The sequence below is a fragment of the Salmo trutta genome, chromosome 4, assembly GCF_901001165.1.
Source record: "Salmo trutta chromosome 4, fSalTru1.1, whole genome shotgun sequence".
Lineage (NCBI taxonomy): Eukaryota > Metazoa > Chordata > Actinopteri > Salmoniformes > Salmonidae > Salmo > Salmo trutta.
In genome coordinates, this window is record NC_042960.1 from 49,174,736 (window position 1) to 49,199,889 (window position 25,154).

The 25,154-nt window shown below is 42.2% G+C and overlaps 1 long non-coding RNA gene across 1 annotated transcript; it reads left to right on the forward strand.

Annotated features, from left to right (window-relative positions):
- On the forward strand, positions 1 to 1,931 carry LOC115191544 (uncharacterized). Its single transcript, XR_003877733.1, has 2 exons — positions 1 to 60; positions 1,505 to 1,931. It is a non-coding gene; the product is annotated as an uncharacterized LOC115191544 (long non-coding RNA).
- Positions 1,932 to 25,154: the final 23,223 nt, after the last annotated feature.

Genomic DNA, 25,154 nt, shown 5'->3' on the forward strand with positions numbered 1-25,154 from the left:
GTATTCCAGGGTTCTCCCCTTCAAAGCCAGGGTTCAGATTGGTGCTGCAGCTGTGGGCAGGTGAGTGTGGGGGGAAAAAAATGATGTCTGATGGGGAGAAAAGGCTTGCTTTGTACGACACAGATGGCAGAAGAATACCCAGACAGCAGGCCCATTATTTTTCAGGGGTAGGACAGAGAACACTGTCGATCCATGTGCATTTTTATATAGATTAATCCCAAGAGTAAGAATACACATGTTTAGACACTGTTATTCAACCTTACCTTATCTGTTTAAAGGAGCAATCTGCAGTAGCTCAATCAATTTTTTGATTTATAAATTAAAGATATATTCTTCAAGAAGAAATGGGTACATAACTTAGAAATGCCTCATGAGCTTAGTTTAGCAGTCATACCCCATCAGAAACCAAAATATAAGCTTGTTTTACCCCAATGTTTGTAAACAAACTAAATGTAAACAAACATTGTATAGCCTTGACACACGTTTAGAACTATTATTTTGATATCATGGATGGTCAGTCCTTGCATCCATACCTCTATCAATGAATTTGAGAGTGGTTACATTTCTCCAGCCACGCCCCTTGGCTTTTTACCAAAACAGTGGCAGCTGGCAGGGAAAACATTTTATTTTTTCAACTGCTGATTGATGCTTTAAGGACAAATTTGTTTAGACGATAACTGAGACTTTGCATTAAATACTTTCTTATGAAACCATAGCTTTGATATCAGACTTGCATATGTAATAATAAATCCCATTGACTGACTATTTAAAGGTGTGTTTAAGGTCTAAATTGAATTACCAGATGTCTCATAATGGTTGAATTTGAGTGCAGAAAAACTGGAGAAGAAGGGAATGTTTGGTTGGAGGGGGAGAACACTAACAGTGTAGTTTTTCTTAGGGTGATATTTCCCCCTTCCTACAGATGTGACTTGTCAGGACAGGACTGTCCAGGGGCAATAGTGCAACTAATTTCAGTTTGTCCCTGTACACACAATCTGGACTGACTGCCTCCCCCATGGAGTCCCCATGTCCTTCTCAGAGGCATTTAAGACAGGGCCCCAGGCACCCTGAGTGGCTTGTTTGACTTATGATAGTTGAGAGGGATACACTGTGGGGGAAACCATATTTTTCTTTCACCTTATGCCATCAGTACACCATTGCAGTTCCCCTTCAACAAATTGTTGTTGCTCAAGACAATACATGGACTGTTGAGAAGCTTTCTAATAACACGTGTGAAACATAAAGCATCTGAAAATACTTGTTTGAGGAATATTGTTTGAAAGGCCTTCAAGTGTTACAGTATGTAATACAGCTGTAGTGGTAAGCGATAGGGACCATAGAATACAAAACATCTAGACGCTTGTGTTCTGTATAACTGATCTCTGTGGGGGCTTTCTCTCCTACACAGGCAAATGAAAATGGGTCCCAGACAATGTAACAGTTGTTGGGTGTTTCAGAGGGCTTATTGTGTTGTTTTGTGTGTGTCTCGTTCTTGGCTCTGCAGACGAGCAGTCTTGCCTGCCTCCTGCCATTACAACTCAACTAGATGCCCATGCCAAGCATGTCATCTGCTATGGTTACCAACAACTGACATGTAAATATTTGTAGTCCCAATTACTGTATCACACAGAGAAAGGGGTGCCTGTCGACTCACTCCCAGACTAATTACACATCGATGTTGGGTTCGTTCTGGCGCCGCAGCAGAAATCAAAGGGGATCCTGAGACACCATGCCAAATAGAGCCTCATCTTCACAAAGGGGAAAGGGTATTAAACTATGATAACAGAGTTCTTCTCTCACCAGTCTCTTGGAACATTCAGTTGAATCAGAGAACATAGCCCCATGTGAAAAATGAATTTAATTCAAATGCATTACTGCAAATAAAGCATTTCTAAATATGTTACTGTAAATAAACACACATTGTCAATTTACTGTTTACTTGGTTTTCTCTCCAAATGTATGCTTATACTGTATATCCCGTATTATCGTACACTTTTGTTCCCTTTAGTGAAAACAAAAAATCATTAGGAACTCTGGAATTAGTTTACAAGTTTACATCAGTTTGTACAATTTACACTTGTAAATGTGTAACTATATATTTATACAGTAGCCTATCTTAAAGACGCCTTCAGAAGCTCCTGATTGAAATATATAGAGGTCCAGTTTGAATATGACCCACATCCTGATGAAACAAGAGGTAAATGATAAACCAAGGTCATATCTTAGCAAGAGCAATGGTCAGACTCAGACAGCTGAATGGGTTCTGGCTGCCAGCCCTTTATGGGGAAAGTTTAATCAACTAAGTGCTAGTAGTCTTGTCCACAGGACTGCAGAGCATTTAGTGCAAAGAATAAGGGTCAAGAGGTAAAGGTAGAATTCAGCTTAGGTGAGGATATTTAAATCCTCCACCTACCATTGTTCTTTAGCTGTGGCAGAGTGCTTCCTATAGTTATATAGCAGACCTCATGTGGTGAGTCAGAGGGAGGGACCATTGTTATGCTGATTACAGAAACAATGACTGAGCCCTAATGAAGCATTGATGACCACACCCCATATAGCTCAATATATATACTTTGTCCTAATCAATTGGACCATAGCCTACACTGTCAAAAACATTACTATTTCGATCAATCAAAAAATAAAAATACTTCAACTTGTTACAAGTAAATGAGTTAGTTTTCTCAATTGAAAAATGACATTTGATGAAACCAAATATGATTCAATGCCAACTGTTTTACTTTTAAGTGCTTTGACATTCTATAGAAATGTAATAAATTATTACATTTAGTTGTCACAATATCCTAACCAAGCATTGGCTAATTTAAAGGGATTCTCTAGTACTTTTGTAAACTTTTTGCCAGCATTTATGAAAGTAGCGCTCACGAGCCAAAAGTGGTCCCCAAAAATGGCATACTATGTCACATATGTGCATCACGTCATTGCTCTCTCTCTCTCTCTCACTCTGCTGTGGGTGCATCATGTGCATCTTGCTAGACTGGTGTCTCTGAGGGGTCTTTGGCCTGGTTTGCTAACTACCTCTCTCAAAGAGTGCAGTGTATAAAGTCAGAACATCTGCTGTCTCAGCCACTGCCTGTCACCAAGGTAGTACCCCAAGGCTCAATCCTAGGCTCCACACTTCTCAATTTACATCAACAACATAGCTCAGGCAGTGCGAAGCTCTCTCATCCATTTACATGCAGATGATACAGTCTTATACTCAGTGTGCAAAAAGCTTTCTCTGCCCTTAACCCTGTTCTGAACACCTCTGAAACCAATGTCATGTGGTTTGGTAAGAAGAATGCCCCTCTCCCCACTGGTGTGATTACTACCTCTGAGGGTTTAGAGCTTGAGGTAGTCACCTTATACATGTACTTGGGAGTATGGTTAGACGGTACACTGTCCTTCTCTCAGCACATATCAAAGCTGCAGTCTAAGGATAAATCTAGACTTGGTTTCCTCTATCGTATTCGCTCCTCTTTCACCCCAGGTGCCAAACTAACCCTGATTCAGGTGACCATCCTACCCATGCTAGATTATGGAGATGTAATTTATAGATCAGTCGGTAAGGGTGCTCTCGAACGGCTAGATGTTCTTTACCATTCGGCCATCAGATCTGCCTACAATGCTCCTTATAGGACAGGTCACAGCACTCTATACTCCTCTGTAAACTGGTCATCTCTGTATACCCGTCGCAAGACCCACTGGTTGCTGCTTATTTATAAAACCCTCTTAGGCCTCACTCCCCCCTATCTGAGATACCTACTGCAGCCCTCATCCTCCACATACAACACCCGTTCTGCCAGTCACATTCTGTTAAAGGTCCCCAAAGCACACACATCCCTGGGTCTCTCCTCTTTTCAGTTCACTGCAGCTAGCAACTGGAACAAGCTGCAAAAAACACTCAAACTGGACAGATTTATCTCCATCTCTTAATTCAAAGACTCAATCATGGACACTCCCACTGACAGTTGTGGCTGCTTCGCGCAATGTATTGTTGTCTCTACCTCCTTGCCCTTTGTGCTGTTGTCTGACCCCAATAATGTTTGTACCATGTTTTGTGCTGCTACCGTGTTGTGCTGCTGCCATGTTTTGTTGCTACCATGTTGTGTGGTGCTACCATGCTATGTTGTTGACTTAGGTCTCTCTTTATGTAGTGTTGTGGTGTCTCTCTTGTCGTGATGTGTGTTACTCATGGTGAGGGGCTAAAGGCTCATTGGTTGAACTCGAATTGCTAGGGGGCTGGCCCATGTGGGGGTTAATGTGGGGAAAATGGTGCAGCTCAGTTTCCAAGTTTCCAGAAAAACTGTTGCTTTAAAACTAGGGATTTCGTGTTTAATTAAGGTAAGACAGTAATTCTGCTCATAGATGATGCATGTATGAAGTCAAAACGGAAGTGGTCCGATGAAGTGGAAGATGGCACATAATGGAATATGTTCCGGGATTCATTCGACGGCATTGAAGAGTATAGCACATCATACTGATCTGCTCTGACTCCAGCACACCTGTCTCCAACCACACAATCACACAGAGAGGGAGGGAGAGAGAGAGAGAGAGAGAGAGAGAGAGAGAGAGAGAGAGAGAGAGAGAGAGTACAGGGGGAGTAAATGCAGGTCAAGAAGACACCGGATGAGCACCAGAGGGCGTAGCAGGAGCAGATGTGACATCATTAATAAGTGCATCGACAACGTCGTCCCCACAGTGACTGTACGTACACATCCCAACCAAAAGTAATGGATTATAGGCAACATATGCACTGAGCTAAAGGCTAGAGCTGCCGCTTTCAAAGAGCGGGACACTAATCCGGCACCTTTTAGGAAATCCCGTTATGCCCTCCAACGAACCATCAAACAGGCAAATCGTCAATACAGGACTAAGATCGAATCCTACTACACCAGCTCTGATGCTCGTCGGATGTGACAGGGCTTGCATACTATCACAGATTACAAAGAGAAATTTAGCTGCGAGTTTCCCATTGACGTGAGCCTACCAGATGAGTTAATGCCTTCTATGTTCGCTTCGAGGCAAGCAACACTGAACCATGCATGAGAGCACCAGCTGTTTCGGACGTAGCCAATGTGAGTAAGACCTTGACACAGTTTAACATCCACAAGGCCGCAGGGCCAGACGGATTTCCAGGACATTTACGTAGACCATGCGCTGACCAGCTGGCGAGTGTCTTCACTGCCATTTTCAACCTCTCCCTGAACCAGTCTCTAATACCTACATGTTTCAAGCAGACCACAATAGTCCCTGTGCCCATGAACGCCAAGGTAACCTTCCTACCGCACCGTAGCACTCACATCTGTAGCCATGAAATGCTTTGAAAGGCTGGTCATGGCTCACATCAACACCATCATCCCAGAAACCCTGGACCCACTCCAATTTGCATAACGCCCCAACAGATCCACAGATGACGCAATCTCTATTGCACTCCACACTGCCCTTTCCCACCTGGACAAGAAGGACACCCATGTTAGAATACTGTTAATTTACTACAGCTCAGTGTTCAACACCATAGTGCCCTCCAGGCTTATCACTAAGCTAAGGACCCTGGGACTGGATCCTGGACTTCTTGACAGGCCGCCCCCAGGTGGTGAGGGTAGACAACAACACATCCGCCAAGCTAACCCTCAACACGGGGGCCCCTCAGGGGTGAATGCTTAGTCTCCTCCTGTACTCCCTGTTCACCCACGACTGTGTGGACACACACAACTCCAACACCATCCATTTGCATCCTGTAGCACTAATTCCAAAAAGTTTTAGGACACTGTAAAGTCCGTGGAGAATAAGAGCCCATCCTTTCAGCTGCCCACTGCACTGAGGCTAGAAAACACTGTTACCACCAATAAATCTACGATAATCGATCATTTCAATAAGCATTTTTCTACGGCTGGCCATGCTTTCCACCTGGCTACCCCTACCAACAGCTCAGCACACCCTGCAGCAACTTGCCCAACCCCCCCCCCCTGCTTCTCCTTCACCCAGATCCAGACAGCTGATGTTCTGAAAGAGCTGCAAAATCTGGATCCCTACAAATCAGCTGGGCTAGACAATCTGGACCCTCTCTTTCTAAAATTATCTGCCAAAATTGTTGCAACCCCTATTACTAGCCTGTTCAACATCTCTTTCGTATTGTCTGAGATCCCCAATGATTGGAAAGCTGCCGTGGTCATCCCCCTCTTCAAAGGGGGAGACACTCTAGACCCAAACTGCTATAGACCTATAACCATCCTGCCCTGCCTTTCTAAAATCTTTGAAAGCCAAGTTAACAAACAGATCTCCGACCATTTCGAATCCCACCGTACCTTCTCCACTATGTAATCTGGTTTCCGAGCTGGTCATGGGTGCACCTCAGCCACGCTCAAGGTCCTAAATTATATCATAACCGCCATCGATAAAAGACAGTACTGTGCAGCCGTCTTCATCGACCTGGCCAAGGCTTTCGACTCTGTCAATCACCGCATTCTTATCGGCAGACTCAATAGCCTTGGTTTCTCAAATGACTGCCTCGCCTGGTTCACCAACTACTTCTCAGACAGAGGTCAGTGTGTCAAATCGGAGGGCCTGTTGTCCAAACCTCTGGCAGTCTCTTTGGGGGTGCCACAGGGTTCAATTCTCGGGCCGACTCTTTTCTCTGTATATATCAATGATGTCGCTCTTGCTGCTGCTGATTCTCTGATCCAGCTCTACGCAGACGACACCATTCTGTATACATCTGGCCCTTCTTTGGACACTGTGTTAACAAACCTCCAAATGAGCTTCAATGCTATACAACACTCCTTCTGTGGCCTCCAACTGCTTTTAAATGCTAGAAAAACTAAATGCATGCTCTTCAACCGATTGTTGCCCGCAACCGCCCGCCCGACTAGCATCACTACTCTGGACGGTTCTGACTTAGAATATGTGGACAACTACAAATACCGAGGTGTCTGGTTAGACTGTAAACTCTCCTTCCAGACTCACATCTAACATCTCCAATCCAAAATTAAATCTAGAATCGGCTTCCTATTTCGCAACAAAGCCTTCTTCACTTATGCTGCCAAACATACCCTCGTAAAACTGACTATCCTACCAATCCTTGACTTTGGCGATGTCATTTACAAAATAGACTCCAACACTCTACTCAGCAAACTGGATGTAGTCTATCACAGTGCCATCCGTTTTGTCACCAAAGCCCAATATACAACCCAACACTGCGACCTGTATGCTCTCGTTGGCAGGCACTCACTACATATTTGTCACCAAACCCACTGGCTCCAGGTCATCTATAAGTCTTTGCTAGGTAAAGCCCCGCCTTATCTCAGCTCACTGGTCACCATAGCAACACCCTCCCATAGCACGCGCTCCAGCAGGTATATTTCACTGGTCATCCTCAAAGCCAACACTTACTTTGGCCACCTTTCCTTCCAGTTTTCTGCTGCCAATGACTGGAACGAATTGCAAAAATCACTGAAGCTGGAGTCTTATATCTCCCTCTCTAACTTTTAAGCATCAACTGTCAGAGCAACTTACCGATCACTGCACCTGTACATTGCCAATTTGTAAATAGCACACCCAACTACCTCATCCCCATATTGTTATTTATCTTTTTGCTCTTTTGCACCCCAGTAACTCTACTTGCACATCATCATCTGCACATCTATCACTCCAGTGTTAATGCTAAATTGTAATTATTTTGCCTCTATAGCCTATTTATTGCCTTACCTCCCTACTCTTCTATATTTGCACACATTGTGTTATTGACTGTACGTTTCTTAATGTGTAACTCTGTGTTGTTTTTGTCACACTGCTTTGCTTTATCTTGGCCAGGTTGCAGTTGTAAATGAGAACTTGTTCTCAACAGGCCTACCTGGTTAAATAAAGGTGAAATAAATAAATAAATAATTATGTTGCTGAGGACGGTGGTAGGCCTGATCACCGATGATGATGAGACAGCGTATAGGGAGGAGGTCAGAGACCTGGCAGTGTGGTGCCAGGACAACAACGTCTCTCACAATGTGAGCAAGACACAGGAGCTGATCATGGACTACAGGAAAAGGAGGACTGAGCACATCCCCGTTCACATCTGTAGTGGATCCGGTTGAGAGCTTCAAGTTCCTTGGTGTCCACATCACTAAGGACCTATCATGGTCCAAACACACCAAGACAGTCGTGAAGAGGGTACAACAATGCCTATTCCCTGCAGGGGGAGGAAAATAAATAATGAAAGAAATAAATAATAATGAAATAAATAAATAAATCATTCTCTCTACTATTATTCTGACATTTCACATTCTTAAAATAAAGTGGTGATCCTAACTGACCTAAGACAGGGGATTTTTACTAGGATTAAATGTCAGGAATTGTGAAAAACTGAGTTAAAATGTATTTGTCTAAGGTGTATGTAAACTTCCGACATCAACTGTACATGTACATATTACCTCAATTACCTCTATTAACCCAAATCCCTGCACATTGACTCGGCACGGGTACCCTTGTATATAGCCTCGTTATTACTATTTTATTGAGTATTTGTCCTTTAGTTTATTTAGCAAATGTTTCATACTTACTTTTTTTAAACTCTGCATTGGTTAAGGGCTCGTAAGTAAGGATTTGACAGTAAGGTTGTATTTGCAGCATGTGACAAATAAAATGTGATTTGAACTACACATTGACACATCCAGCCCAAAGCAGGAGGTTTAAAAAATACTTAATAGTTGCCACATTTCAGGACGATGTCTTTACATTAGAAACATTATCATGCCCTTTAGTATCACATGCACTTATGCAAGTATCATTACATATTCTGGCAGTGTACAATAATACCTTTAAATGATGAAAATAATAGACACATTAACTGGTTCTGACTAAAGGGAGTACAGCTACGACTGTAAGTTACTTTTTCTTAGCAGGTTATGAGAATTTAAGCTACAGTTAGGATCATTAACATGGCAGGTTAGGAAACTTAAATAAGGTTAGGAAAATTTATATTGTAAGGGTTATTTTAAACACCCCTAATCAACGAAAAGTCATGCCCTTTAATAACTACTCCCTCTAGTCACTACCACATTAACTTGACTGACGTTCACTTTCATGGGTTGGCAAAAAGAATAAACGAAGAATAGCCATGCCCCCAACAAACCCCCAAATATTATTGTGGTATGCCGACTCTACATTATCCCACCGCTATTCAATGCGCATGCGCATAGAGTGTTGAAAGCAGTTAAGAAGCTTTCATTTCAATTTAAAAAATCACATGGATCTTGTTATTTGATTTCAGACAAATGTAATAGAATAGGTTGAATGAACCAAAGTGTAATTTAAAATTATTCCAATCAGTAAAAGCACGTTAGATTAACAACAGCATTTTCCCACTTTCTAGTGTGTAGCCTGTGCAAAATGTCTGGCAAGTGACAATGGATTTAGTTTTACTGAGAGGGGCAGTTAGATGTGATGATGGCATGTCATTGATGTTATTTTGTCATCTGTAAAAGGTGGCAATTGTAAACACATAGCCTAAACTGATTCAGAGAGGCAGAACACTGGCAGGTTAGCGGCCGTATGAAAGGAATGTGGATGAAGAGCAATCGACAGCAGAGCGCATGAAGAGCTCCCAGCGCGGCGCGGCAGCGAAAGTGAGATCAAGCGGGATGCAGTTGCAACCTGAAGCCCAGTCAGTGTAGATTGGAGTTGGCATTTGCTGCTGTTATCTCGGTAGCATCAAACCTGACCTTTTATCCACTGGCCTGCATCTTTGAGGTATGTGCACTCCACAGGTTTTCTGTCTCCCAAAGGGCGATATGGTTATCCACCTGGTAAAGAAAGAGACACTTTTCTCATAAAAGAATTCAACTCTACTCTTCAACTACTCTTTTCGGACTGCTCTTGTATTTTGGATTGCCTTACATTTTTCGAGTATTTCAAGGTACGCTGTGTGTTTATTTCTAAGGCTGTCCTTCAATTGTGCATGATGAACGTGTGTTAATCAAATGAAATAGAATGCGGGACATTTGTTTATTTTATTTTAGAATTTTTGATGCTGCAATGTACTTGCAATGTACTTTTAGAAAATATTCATTCAAAATGTGTTTTGTGGGGAATTATTCATTCCACATGCACCTGCTCATGTTGTAGCATGGCATGAGGTTAGAAGCTACACATATAAAGTCCTGACTCCTGTGATTTATTGCAGGGTGATGTGTGCTCACTTGCATCCCACAAGAATGTTAGACAAATTATGTAAATGATAGGGCGGAACACATCACCTTTTCATAAGGATTTTCTGTAACCATTATGATATAAACAAACTGTTATCCTTGACATCATGTATGGTCATAGGGGAGAGTGGGGTAAGGAGAACCAAAGGGGCAAGTTGAGCCACCCTTGTTTCTACGAAACCATACACAAAATTAGTAATTTGAGTCTTCGAAGGAAGAAACCACATGGAAAAAATTGGAAGCAAGTTAGGTCCAAAAAACACATTTATTGTGTTAAGAGGTTTCCTGATGCTTGTATTTAAACCAAAGTAGATTATTTTAAGATTGTTCAATGCATCAGTTGGGGTCTCTATAAGCTTCAATATGAGGTCCTAAATATAGCATGAACATGTATCCTTGTAGCTGTGTGGGCTAATATAGTCAAGATGTTTGCCTTGGGGTAAGTTGAGCCAATGACCATGGGGTAAATTGAGCCAATGGTTGAGCCAATGGCAAGTTGAGCAAACGGAAGTGTTTTGGCATTATGCAAGGCAACAACAGGGCCTGGCCTATGTTAAAATTGTTTAAAAAAGAACAAAGTGTTTGTCATGTGTTAAGCCTGTGTTAAAATATATTTAAAATGATTAAAAGACAAAAAAGCGATTGTGATTGTGTTGAGGGAAGTGGTAATATTTAATTCAGTACAGACATTTTGAGGCAGCTTCATTTAGGGCTCAATTTACTCCATATCCGGGGTAAGTTGTGCCAAGAGACCACTTTTTTCGACAAGCAAAGTTTTAAAAACTTTAATGTTTACATGAATTCATATTATTTTCCAGGGATACACAACATCCTGAAATATATGTAGATATCATCTTTGTTAGAACAAATACTATATTTCCCTTGGTGGAGTGATGCTGAATGTAAAAAATGGCTCAACCTACACCACTCTACCCTAAATCTGTTTATCAAGATGCCTTAAGAAAAAATGGAAAACATTAGGGGGACCTTACAAGAGAATTTCAATTTGCCATGGATAATACATATGGTGTTTTTATGCTTGGCTGTTTTTATTCTTCTCCCTAGGGGGCATCACTGTGGAGAGAGTGAAAATCACCTGGTGCATTGACATTAGTACCATGTCTTCTTCATAAGCCCAGTCATGCAGAGTTAACATAGAAAGATCTCTGCCACAGTACCAATAAGCCACCTCTGATCCCAGGGTCTCCTGTCATCCTCATGTTCATATGTTTGGTACAGGGACCTTGTATCAGTCCAGACATGAGAGCCAGAAGTGCAAATCTCTCCAAATTAAAGAAATGTGATATTTCTCACTGGAAGGCACGTGGATGCCCGGGGGACTGAGGAATGGGTTATTACCGTCCTGGATGTAATTTCAGGAGACAGAGACCTGAGCCCCTTCTGGCAGTGTTTAGGAGCTAACCACACCACAGCGCTGCAGAATGTTGGGGGCTTTACATGTGGCACACTGCATCATCCCTTAGCACGATGGGGAGGCTGGCGGGCAGGCGACTGAAGAGATTTTGCTCTTCCACTCTGCTCCCACAGCTTTCACACTCACAGCTCCACAGGATGCTGTCAACTGAACTATCTCAATTCTTTCCCCCCAACGTGGTGAGGATTTGAAGTTATGCAGTAGTCAAGAGATGTGTAATGATAACTGTTGAGGAACATGTTCCCTCGGAACTTCTGAACTGAATCATTTGAGGCATGCTCAGGGAGAAGACAAATCAAGAAACATGGCATTTGACTTTAAAAAACAACACATTACATAAAAAGCTAAACTGAATTGTGTCTTATTGGTCCTTTCGCTTTATTTCAGACGACTGTACTAGTGACTTTGGCTTGTCATTCACCCACAACTACTGCCAGTGTTAACACAAACATTGCTATGTTTTTATTTAACCTTTATTTAACTAGGCAAGTCAGTTAAAAACAAATTCTTATTTACAATGACGGTCTACCCCGGCCATGTTTAGTGGACATCATTCTAATTTTACTCGAACTTAATTCAATAAAACAATTGTAGACCTTGCACCAGCAGAGGAAGTCATACCAAATGCAGTGGTGGAAAAAGTACAATTGTCATACTTGAGTAAAAGTAGATACCTTAATAGAAAATGACTCAAGTAAAAGTCAAAGTCACCCAGTAAAATACTACTTAAGTAAAAGTCTTAAAGCATTTGGTTTTACATATACTTAAGTATCAAAAGTAAAAGTATAAATCATTTAAAATTCCTTATATTAAGCAAATCAGACGGCACCATTTAAAAAAAATATATTTTTTATTTTACGGATAGCCAGGGGCACACTCCAACACTCAGACATCATTTACAAACGAAGCATTTGTGTTTAGTGAGTCTGCAAGATCAGAGGCAGGAGGGATGATGTTCTCTTGATAAGTGTGTGAATTGGACCATTTGTCTCTCCTGCTAAGCATTCAAAATGTAACTAGTACTTTTGGGTGTCAGGGAAAATGTATGGAGTAAAAAGTACATTCTTGTCTTTAGGAATGTAGTGAATTAAAAGTGAAAGTTGTCCAAAATATAAATAGAAAAGTGCAGATACCCAGAAAAACTACTTAAGTAGTACTTTAAAGTATTTTTACGGAAGTACTTTACACCACTGACCAAAGTTAGGGTCACATTGTGAGTTCTCTAATGCTTCTCCATTGCTGCCAAGTGCATTCAGCATTTTTCTACCCTCTGCTGTCTGAGACTGTCAATCTGTCTGGGACTGAGCCTAGCTTTCTAACGGAGGAGGGTTGGTTGTTTAGCAAAAAAACTGACGTGTGCTCATCTATGGGGCAAAATAGTCGAGGTTGGCTTAGATTTTTGACAACATGTAAACTATATTTTGTCTCCATATTTATTGAAAAAATGTATACATTTGCACAATGAGCACATGTTGTCTCTCAAATACATTGTTACAGTTGTTTGTTAGCTAGCTAGCACATTTTTTTTTTGCCATATTAGCATTGACATGAAATCAGTCAAAACACCTCCAAACAAGACACCCCACTGGGCGCACACAGGTTGAATCTGTTGTTTCCACATAATTTCAACGAAATTACATGGAACCAACGTGGAATAGACGTTGAATTAACGTCTGTTCCCAGTGGGATGGTATCAAGAACAAGATGAAACTAGCTGAAACGAGACACCTAAGGTTTCCCACATGGCAGCTTCTTGTCATTGTTGCTAGCTATCTGCCGTTCAGAATCATAACAACGCACGGCTTCCGGCCCCATCGATGTGGGTGCATCATTTTCATGACGTTGTCAGCCAACCCGTCTATAGATGTAATGTTTTTGTTAGAAACTTAAAAATCTCATGAGGATAACCAACAATTTAGAAATTTGAAACCCAGAAGACCTTAAGAAAAGTATATACGGACAAAAGTAAATCTTTCTGAATAGCCAGGTTCTTGACATGGAGCCCTTTTTGTTGACTTTAGCTGATATTGGCAGCTCATAAAGGGATTTCATGGACCCACAGTAAAATAGGACATGGGAAACAGGGCTATATGGCTCTGTTTTTATCATTATCTTTGACCTTTGGTAATCCCTTAGAACCTCTATGGCCTTCAGCCTCAGTATTGACATAGAGTTGCAGAGTTTTCCTGTTTGGGGTTGAGGACGGACCCGTTACCAAACTGAAAAGGCAAATAACATGTGAGTGTTTGGACTTTCACAGCACAACTTGACACAGATTACTCCGGTGTATAGTCTGGGTTTGTGTACTAGCATTGATGCTATACTGGAAAATAGGCATCATATGTGTTTGAATGGTTAACTGTGTGATACATGGGACCATGTCAAGGGTTGGGGTTAGGAATCCAAAGCCAGTCTACTGGGAGTGTTCCAGGCCTAACTCATCAGCACAGTCATATGTACTGACGGGTGCAAACTCTCTCCTTCAGTCAGGACTAAGTCTTCCAATAGTGTTTACAGTACACTACAAACCTGACATACCAGCGCTATCTAACAGCATGTCAGAGACGATGAGTCAAGTCAGAGAATGTGGTGAGCTGTCTTGGCCTTAATGCCACGGCTCAGGCATGGGAGGCACACCAGGGAGAAAACCCACCTCCGCTTGGCAGATTATGGGTAATGACCAGTTCTGGGTACTTCATGTCCAGAACTCCAGATCAAGTGCACTGATTTCAGGAGACTTGGACCAGAGCTCTCAACCACTGCATAATGCTGATAGTAAATCTTCTGCAGTGCACTGCACATGGATGACATCTCTCAGACAGGTTCAGTGTCAGTACTGAATGGGTCATGCTAAATGACTGCCAATATCTAAATCAAGTCCCTCCATCTCTCCAGCCTTGATTGATATCAGGTTACTATTGGAGATAACAGCTGACCTGGCTGGTACAGTCCCTGACTAAAGGCTTGACAAGTGGCTCTTGGTCAATACTGTCTATTCAAAGATATGACATCACCCCTTATGTAATGGGCTCAGTTTAGTAGAGCTTTGTACAGTCATTTCTTTGTAACAAGAAACTTAAGGACTGTGTTTGGAGCTACAGTACCAGTCAAAATTCTACATTGTAGAATAATAGTGAAGACATAAAAACTATGAAATAACACATATGGAATCATGTAGTAACCCAAAAAAGTGTTAAACAAATCAATATATATCAATATATATTTTAGATTCTTCAAAGTAGCCACCCCCTGATGACAGCTTTTGCACACTCTTGGCATTCCCTCAACCAGCTTCACCTGGAATGCTTTTCCAACAGTCTTGAGTTCCTACATATGCTGAGCACTTGTTGGCTGCTTTTCCTTCACTCTGCGGTCCAACTCATCCGAAACCATCTCAATTGGGTTGAGGTCGGGTGATTGTGGAGGTCAGGTCATCTGATGCAGCACTCCATCACGTTCCTTCTTGGTCAAATATCCCTTACACAGCCTGGAGGTGTGTTGGGTCATTGTCCTGTTGAAAAACAAATGATAGTCCCACTTAGCGCAAACCAGATGAGAAGGCGTATCACTGCACAATGCTGTTGTAACCATGCTGGTTAAGTGTGCCTTGAATTCTAAATAAATCACTGAGAGTGTCAGCAGCAAAGCACCCCCACACCATCACACCTCCTCCTCCATGCTTCAAGGTGGGAACCTCCGTTAATCTACACTGCGGTTAGAACCAAAAATCTCAAATTTGGACTCATCAGACCAAAGTACAGATTTCCACCGGTCTAATGTCCATTGCTCGTGTTTTTTGGCCCAAGCAAGTCTCTTCTTCTTATTGGTGTCCTTTAGTAGTGTTTTCTGTATACCACCCCTACCTTATCCCAACACAACTGATTGGCTCAAATGCATTAAGAAGGAAAGAAATTCCACAAATGAACTGTCATCAAGGCAAATTGTGACTACTTTGAAGAATCTCAAATATAAAATATCTTTTGATTTGTTTAACACTTTTTTGCTTACTACATGATTCCATATGTGTTATTTCATAGTTATGTCCTCACTGTTATTCTACGATGTAGAAACTAGTAAAAATAAAGAAAAACCCTTGAATGAGTAGGTGTGTCCAAACTTTTGACTGGTACTGTATATCTATATACATGTTTTTTAATATTATTTTTTGCTGCAGCACCTGTACTTCCCGCAACTATGCTAATAGGCAAACCTTAAGACAGGCTACTGTGGAGTTTGGAGGATTATTGAGTTCACATTTTCCAAGCACTTTAAACACTATACCGGTTCTGACAACATGCTTTGTCCAGTGTCCCTCGATTCCCTCCCTTCATGTCTTCAATGACTCACACCTGATGATGCAGTGTATGGCGTCATGTACTGCTATATACTGTAGCTGGGCAAGTGGCCACTATTTGATATCCCCCCATTGTTTGGTATTATTACCATGCAAGCCTGTTGCCGGCCTCTGCTCTACATCATCTGTTGTTGGGAGGAAACACCAGTCGGGTGGATTTTATATGGCCCTCATTTCCTTAACTCCTTCCCTAGACCTAAACATACACTGAGGTCCTAGTGCCTCAGTGCAGGCCATTCATGTCCCTCCAGATGGTCCTATTCAGAGCTGGCCTAAATATCCCTCCCAAAGCTGTCTGTGTGGGGATGTGCTGGAACACCTTACCATAGAGGCTACAAGCCTGACTCTGGACACCTATTGTTCTCAGCAGAAAAGAAGCAGACAATTCTACTATGAGTCTTCTCTTCTCAGAGCTGGGGCCAAATCACACACAGACAAACACACATATCCCTCCAGTAAAATACTACAAATATTTTTGATAAACTCAGGTTTGATAATAAGGACAACAACAGCATGTCTTGACAGTATCATTGGATATGAAAATAATGTCTTATATCCAGCCATAACTCTATACAGACTAAATAAGTATACCAGGTTAAGATGGGCATTTCTGTTGATCTGGAGAGAATATGAATCTGGAGAGAATCTGGAGAGAATAAGAAAAAATGAAAATAATGAATCTCTTCTGAAATAATGGGTCTGTTCTGTTCAGTGGTCATAGCTCCAGATTCCTAAGGGCCAGATGTCTACAGTACTGTACTAGTGGAAGCCCGGGAGGCCGCTATGAATGGTACAATGCAGAGAAACAGCACCAGAGCACTGTTGATTAACGTAAACATCCTGCTTGCGTGTGTGTGTGTGTGTGTGTGCACATGTGGATGGTGATTACCATGACAACATTGAGTGTGTTAGATCAGAGTGTGCGGTCCACCACTGTACATCACTGGTGCCGAGCTCCCTGCCATACAGGACTCTATACCAGGCGGTATCAGAAGAAGGCCCTAAAAATTATCAAAGACTCCAGCCACACAAGTCATAGACTGTTCTCTTTGCTACCACACGGCAAGCGCTGCCGGTGCACCAAGTCTGGAACCAACAGCACCCTGAACAGCTTCTATCCCCAAGCTATAAGACTGCTAAATAGTTAACCAAATAGCTACCTGGACTATCTGCATTGACGCTGTTCAGGGTGCTGAACACTGCTACTGCTTATTATCTATCCTCTTGCCTAGTCATTACTCAAAGTGTATTTATTCCTCGTGTTATTATGTTTCTCTCTGCATTGTTGGGAAGGGACCATAAGTAAGCATTTCACTGTTAGTCTACACCTGTTGTTCAAGAAGCATGTGACAAATAACATTTGATTTGATTTGACCACTGAGATACAAACATTGTCTTAGGCAACGTGTTGACAGAGTTGGGATCAGATAAGGAATTCAATCAGCATTGATAGGAATTCCACTACTTTACTCTCTATAGGGCTCCCGAGTGGCGCAGTGGTCTAAGGCACTGCATCTCAGTGCAAGAGGTCCGAATCCAGGCTGAATCACATCCAGCCATGATGGGGAGTCCCATAGGGCGGCACGCAATTGGCCCAGCATCGTCCGGGTTTGGCCGTGGTAGGCCGTCATTGTAAATAAGAATTTGTTGTTAACTGACTTGCCTAGTTAAATAAAAAAAATCCACATCAGAGAAATGGCATGTGTGAGCTTGTATGTGTTCTACAGCTGTTCTGCCTCTCTCATTGAGAGGCATGCTAATCATCATTGGTGGTTCAAAGGACCCTTTCTAGGGAAATATATTCTAATACAGGATAAAAACTGTATTCCCACACAGGATTCTTGCAGTCAGCTTTATAGTCACATGCATAATGTAACCTGGCACATTCTACAGTAGAGTGAATGCTCAATGTGCCAACTCTCAGCAACTGCTGATTTTTGTTTCCTAAATACTTAAAACCAGTTGGAAGTCATTATCTTTAATTGCAACTTTTGCCAGAACGACTGCATTCATCTGTGTCAAGTCAATACTAAATAGTTTCATGACTTAGACACAACCGATATCTGTGTAACAGTTTAGCTTCCTTCCCTCTCCTCACCCCTACCTGGGCTCGAACCAGGGACCCTCTGCACACATCGACAACAGTCACCCTCAAAGCACCGTTACCCATCGCTCCACAAAAGCCACGGCCCTTGCAGAGCAAGGGAAATAACTACTTCAAGGTCTCAGAGCGAGTGACGTCACCAATTGAAACGCTATTAGTTCGCACCCCGCTAACTAGCTAGCCATTTCACACCGGTTACATCTGCATACTGACTGGTGCAGACCTAGGGCTCTATTTTCGGCTGGCGTTAAGCCAGCTCAATTGTCAAACGCACGCTCATTTGCAATTTCAACATGTTAAAGCTGGCACTCTTTTATTTTCAAACCCCAGCCCCAAGATTGGTAATTTACCTGTTTTATATGAGCTTGCTTGCGATGAGCTGGGAGCAGTGGCAATATCTGAGGCGTGTCCTTTAAAAACATGCTCCAAAGTGCCCATTTCAGAATGCGCTGGTGGGGATATTTATGACCAACCAAAAGCTGATCTTAAGCCTCGTTCACATTACCCCATTAGTACTCCATTACGTTGCGCCAGATGTCTTGCATTTCAACAGAGACGTCCACAATGCAGTGAAAACGCAATGCCCCCTTGCGTTTGAAGGCTCCGTTGCTAGACAGACACCTCGTACATTGACATTTTTCAAACTTAGCGTTGTCTTCAGTTCATCAAGAGTCCGTCGAAAAACAGAGAAGAAGATATGTGGTTTTCAGTGATGGCTTAATGGGATAGCTAGCAACTTGTAAACAATTATCCAAGTGAATACTATTTTAATAGTAATGTTAAATAATACATATTTGCTGTTAAGCCAGTTATAGCATACTGTATGACTGTAGCCTCCTGTTTAAGATTATTGTGATGGTAATGACGTTTGTTTTTAATGATAATTGTTAGGTGGAGGTTGCTAGCTACAATGGTATCTTCAACCTAGCTTAGCTTTTAGCAAGCTGGCGACCTATGCTATTTAAATTGTAGTATCAATCCACGCTGGTCTAGGAGGAGATAATTCTGAACCACCAGCCGAATTGCAAAGACCGTTAACAACCTACAGAACTTGAGACAAACACATGCAGTATTAAGCCATGGAAATGCCTTGATTGGCCAGTGAGTGGCCAAGCCATCACACCGACAACTTGCTTGTTCATCAAAACCCAGCCCTTTCACACTACCGGCAGTTAGTGCAAGCTAGTTTGACTTGCAACAAGTTAGAGAAACAAGTTGAGGAAAAAGTAACAAAACAAAACATGTTTTATTATTACCTGAAACAATATATTTATCCTGTCTCGAATTAAAAGTCATATTTTGCAATCTCCCAAAATAAATGCAATCTCTGATGAGAGACAGGCTCTCCTCCATCATGTGTTACAAACACTACACTTGTTCGTTCCGTAGCGGGACAAGACTCCATGAAGATGACGTACTCAGTAATGAAATGAAATACGCTCCGATGTGATCGGGGCATTAGAGGTAACATCACAGATAGAACAATAGAGTTTAGTTACAGAAAAATCTTTGGTAACACTTGGTTATGGCATGGATTTTACAGCGGAAGTGCAGCCTATCCAGCCGTGACACACATTGCCCATATGCACATGGAACAAGAGATATGTGGTTTTTGTGCCCATAAATCTCATATTTAGAAGCATAAAAAATTTAATGTTTTTTTCCATTTGTTTCATTTGATTAAAAAACCAAGCATAGCCTCTCCTCTGAAAGGCTTTTTTTTGTCATACCCAATGCATTCGCCAAGTAGTCAAGACTATCAATAAAGGGATTAGCTCGTGAGACTGATTTTATAAAGCAGTCTCACAAGCTTTAAGCTTTATTCAAAGATTTGGCAGCAGCAAACAGTGACATCCCCTTTTTATCTATGTAGGCTATTACATTATTTTAGCCAGCTTCTGTTATTATTTTGGATGTGCATAAAAACCCCTCCATATCGGCTATATGCCATGAAATGAGAGGTTAAAAAAATCCATTGACATTCATAATTAAAAACATTCAAGTTATTTTCCTGTAATAATTGCTTGTTTTCCGTTTCGTTTGATTTAAAAACAAGGCTACCCTTACCCTACTATAACGGAAGCTGGTTCCGTTTCGTTTGATTTAAAAACAAGGCTACCCTTACCCTACTATAACGGAAGCTGGTTCCGTTTCGTTTGATTTAAAAACAAGGCTACCCTTACCCTACTATAACGGAAGCTGGTTCAACAACAATGCATCTGGTGTCTTTCTTATCCTGGCCATTCATTAGCCAAGGAGCCTATCCATAAAATATTTCTAATGGTCTACTCGTGAGGCTTTTGCCGAATTGCATTATTCACAATTCACATAGGCCTACCTGCAGTCCATACGCCATTCGGCTTGTATCCATCCGCATTTCCAAAGAGCACCTTTTGTCCGGTTACCAAAGACACTCTCCTCCAAACATCGGCTATTCAAATGTTTCAGTCCTATAATGGCATGTCAATGGTAGGCCTAAGCTATACTGTATCTTGCTTATTGAGAACGTACCACATACATACAATACAATTTAAAGGAGCCTAGTATTTTTTATTTGAGAAGAAGTGCAGTGCCTAAAGGCCTATAGGCCTACTCGTTGAAGCCAATTACAACAATGTTGACTGTCAACACTCCAAACATATTTTAGTGTTGCTATCACGTTATTGAAGCCTATGCTATTTAAACTGTAGTATCAATCCACAATGGTCTAGGAGGAGAATATTCTGAGCCACCAGCCGAATTGTGTTAGGTTTTTTAAAATAGAGCCCCTAGTGTAATACAGTAGTGACACAACATAAACTCAGCAAAAAAAGAAACATCCTCTCACTGTCAACTGCGTTTATTTTCAGCAAACTTAACATGTGTAAATATTTGTATGAACATAACAAGATTCAACAACTGAGACATAAACTGAACAAGTTCCACAGACATGTGACTAACAGAAATGGAATAATGTGTCCCTGAACAAAGGGGGGGTCAAAATCAAAACTAACAGTCAGTATTTGGTGTGGCCACCAGCTGCATTAAGTACTGCAGTGCGTCTCCCCCTCATGGACTGCACCAGATTTGCCAGATCTTGCTGTGAGATGTTACCCCACTCTTCCACCAAGGCACCTGCAAGTTCCCGGACACTTCTGGGGGGAATGGCCCTAGCCCTCACCCTCTGATCCAACAGGTTCCAGACGTGCTCAATGGGATTGAGATCCGGGCTCTTCGCTGGCCATGGCAGAACACTGACATTCCTGTCTTGCAGGAAATCACGCACAGAACAAGCAGTATGGCTGGTGGCATTGTCATGCTGGAGGGTCATGTCAGGATGAGCCTGCAGGAAGGGTACCACATGAGGGAGGAGGATGTCTTCCCAGTAATGCACAGCGTTGAGATGGCCTGCAATGACAACAAGCTCAGTCCGATGATGCTGTGACACACCGCCCCAGACCATGACAGACCCTCCACCTCCAAATCGATCCCGCTCCAGAGTTCAGGCCTCGGTGTTACGCTCATTCCTTCGACGATAAACGCAAATCCGACCATCACCCCAGTTGAGACAAAACCACGACTCGTCAGTGAAGAGCACTTTTTGTCAGTCCTGTCTGGTCCAGCGATGGTGGGTTTGTGCCCATAGGCGACGTTGTTGCAGGTGATGTCTTGTGAGGACCTGCCTTACAACAGGCCTACAAGCCCTCAGTCCAGCCTCTCTCAGCCAATTGCGGACAGTCTGAGCACTGATGGAGGTATTGTGCGCTCCTGGTGTAACTTGGGCAGTTGTTGTTGCCATCCTGTATCTGTCCTGCAGGTGTGATGTTCGGATGTACCGATCCTGTGCAGGTGTTGTTACACGTGGTCTGCCACTGCGAGGACAATCAGCTGTCCGTCCTGTCTCCCTGTAGCACTGTCTTAGACGTCTCACAGTACGGACATTGCAATTTATTGCCCTGGCCACATCTGCAGTCTTCATGCCTCCTTGCTGCATGCCTAAGGCACATTCACGCAGATGAGCAGGGACCCTGGGCATCTTTCTTTTGGTGTTATTCAGAGTCAGTGGATTTGAAACAGATCAAATGTCGAGCTGTTGCTCTGGAAGCCTCTCTGATGACGATATAATTGTGAGACTTCATGACGAAAAATACATTACCAGTCAAAAGTTTGGACACACCTACTCATTCAATATTTTAACTTTTATTTTGACACATTTCTACATTGTAGAATAATAGTGAAGACATCAAAACTATGAAATAACACATATGGAATCATGTAGTAACCAAAAAAGTGTTAAATAAATCAATTTGAGATTCTTCATAGTAGCCACCCTTTGCCTTGATGATAGCTTTGCACACTCTTGGCATTCTCTCAAACAGCTTACTGAAGTAGTCACCTGGAATGCATTTCAATTAACAGGTGTGCCTTGTTAAAAGTTAATTTGTGGAATTTATTTTCTTCTTAATGTATTTGAGCCAATCAGTTAGGGGTGGTATACAAGGTAGGGGTGGTAAAATACCAAGTCCATATTATGGCAAGAACAGCTCAAATAAGCAAAGAGAAACAACAGTCCATCATTACTTCAAGACATGAAGGTCAGTCAATACAGAACATTTCAAGAACTTTGAAAGATTCTTCAAGTGGAGTCTCAAAAACCATCAAGTGCTATGATGAAACTGGCTCTCACGAGGACCGCCACAGGAAAGGAAGATCCAGAGTCACCTCTGCTGCAGAGGATAAGTTCATTAGACTTACCAGCCTCAGAAATTGCAACCCAAATAAATGCTTCACAGAGTTCAAGTAACGGACACATCTCAACATCAACTGTTCAGAGGAGACTGCGTGAATCAGGCCATCATGGTCGAATTGCTCCAAAGAAAACACTACTAAAGGACACCAATAATAAGGAGAGACTTGCTTGGGCCAAGAAACACGAGCAATGGACATTAAACCGGTTAAAATCTGTCCTTTGGTCTGATGAGTCCAAATTTGAGATTTTTGGTTCCAACCGCCGTGTCTTTGTGAGACGCAGAGTAGATGAACGGATGATCTCTGCATGTGTGGTTCCCACCGTGAAGCATGAAGGAGAAGGTGTGATGGTGTGGAGGTGCTTTGAATTCAAGGCACACTTATCCAGCATGGCTACCACAGCATTCTGCAGCTATACGCCATCCTATCTGGTCCCATCTTAGTGGCACTATCATTTGTTTTTCAACAGGACAATGACCCAACACACCCCCGGGCTGTGTCAGGGCTATTTGACCAAGAAGGAGAGTGATTGAGTGCTGCATCAGATGACCTGGCCTCCACAATCACCCGACCTCAACCCAATTGAGATGGTTTGGGATGAGTTGGACCGCAGAGTGAAGGAAAGGCAGCTAACAAGTGCTCAGCATATGTGGGAACTCCTTCAAGTCTGTTGGAAAAGCCTTACAGGTGAAGCTGGTTGAGAGAATGCCAAGAGTGTGCAAAGCTGTCATCAAGGCAAAGGGTGGCTTCCTGCTTTTACCTCCACACCATCATAGTCCTTGATTTGTTTAAAAAATGTGGTTACTGTGTGTTATTTCATAGTTTTGATGTCTTCACTATTATTCTACAATATAGAACATAGTAAAAATAAAGAAAAACCCTTGAATGAGTAGGTGTGTCCAAACTTTTGACTGGTACTGTATATAGAAACAAAAACAAAGAATCACAACATTTGTGAACTAGGCTTTTATTACTCCTGTATGAGCTGAGAAAGTGAATCCTCGGCAAGCCAGTCAGGTGGGGACCCTCAGGACACATGACATCACATATGTACGTTCTCAACATCGAAAATATTGAAAATGTATGCACTCACTACTGTAAATCGCTTTGGATAAGAGGGTCTGCTAAATTACTAAAATGTACATGTAAATGTAAACATCAATTAGCGTGATTGAGGAGGCAGAGAGGACCTGATGAAACCTACTGCACCAACTACTCAGTAGCTCTTAAGGGAATTGGATCATTCTGATGTGGATGTCATGTCTAGGGCAACAGCGCTAACACCTGAGTCAATCATATGGTGGTTCCTCATTAGTTGTGGTTGAGTGTCGATGGGTGTCAGTGGTAGGGTGTAACTTTGCCATAGTAGATGAATAAGCAACATCATTACTAATTATATTACTGGCCATCAATTTATTTATTCTTGACCAAGCTTTGTTTTTATTTTAGTCCTCTGTTTAGCCACTGATTCAAAAATTCTGTTTTCCATGCATAATGCAACTGCTAACAGTAGTTTATGGAATTGTTAAACAAATGACATGTTGAACAGGCTTTTCCTAATGGCTTGGCATGGTTCATTATACCAACAGACATGGTTGTGTATTACAAGCCAACTCCATTTTCTGTGTGTTTGTGTAAAACAACATGGCCATAATGATGGTAATGAGAGTGTGTGACACCATTGAATGCTTCTCCAGAGTCAACAGTTCCAGGGAAGAGCCTACTCAGCTATTCCATCCCAGGGGTGTGAAGAGGCAATGCGTCTCACTGTGTGTTCTGTCTGACATTGACATAAATGATTGAGATGAATGGGGGATGAATCTGTCCCTGTTTTACTCTGCTGATTGCTTCACCCCAGGAGCACCATCCCAGTCAGTAGGCTCAGCTGGGGGAATACACTACAGGTTGGATTAACTAACTACAACTTTACCACCTCATTGTCCCCTTCAGGGTTTATGACCCATGCTATGAGCCTCCATCTCCACTTTATAGAGCATTGTTTGAGTATGTAGAGAGAGGCCCTATTATAGTCTGGAGAGGGCTGCACTCTGCAGGAGTTTGGCACAAGTTTCCATTGGATGGAGTGGAGAGAGCAAAGGAATATTTCAATATGATGCCTCCTGTAACAGCAATAATTCTCGTCAAGCAATGATACAGCTACAATATGATTAACATACAGTAAAGACTGGCAGTGCTTTAAGCTAAAGTTGTTTGTTGTCCAACTTGATATACATGCCACCTCTCCTTTAGTGTTGCTGTGATGCAGCTGGTCAGTCAGAGTGAGCCGGGTTGTGATGGAGTGTGTCTGGCTGAGCTGAGCGGTGGGAAGAGGACAGT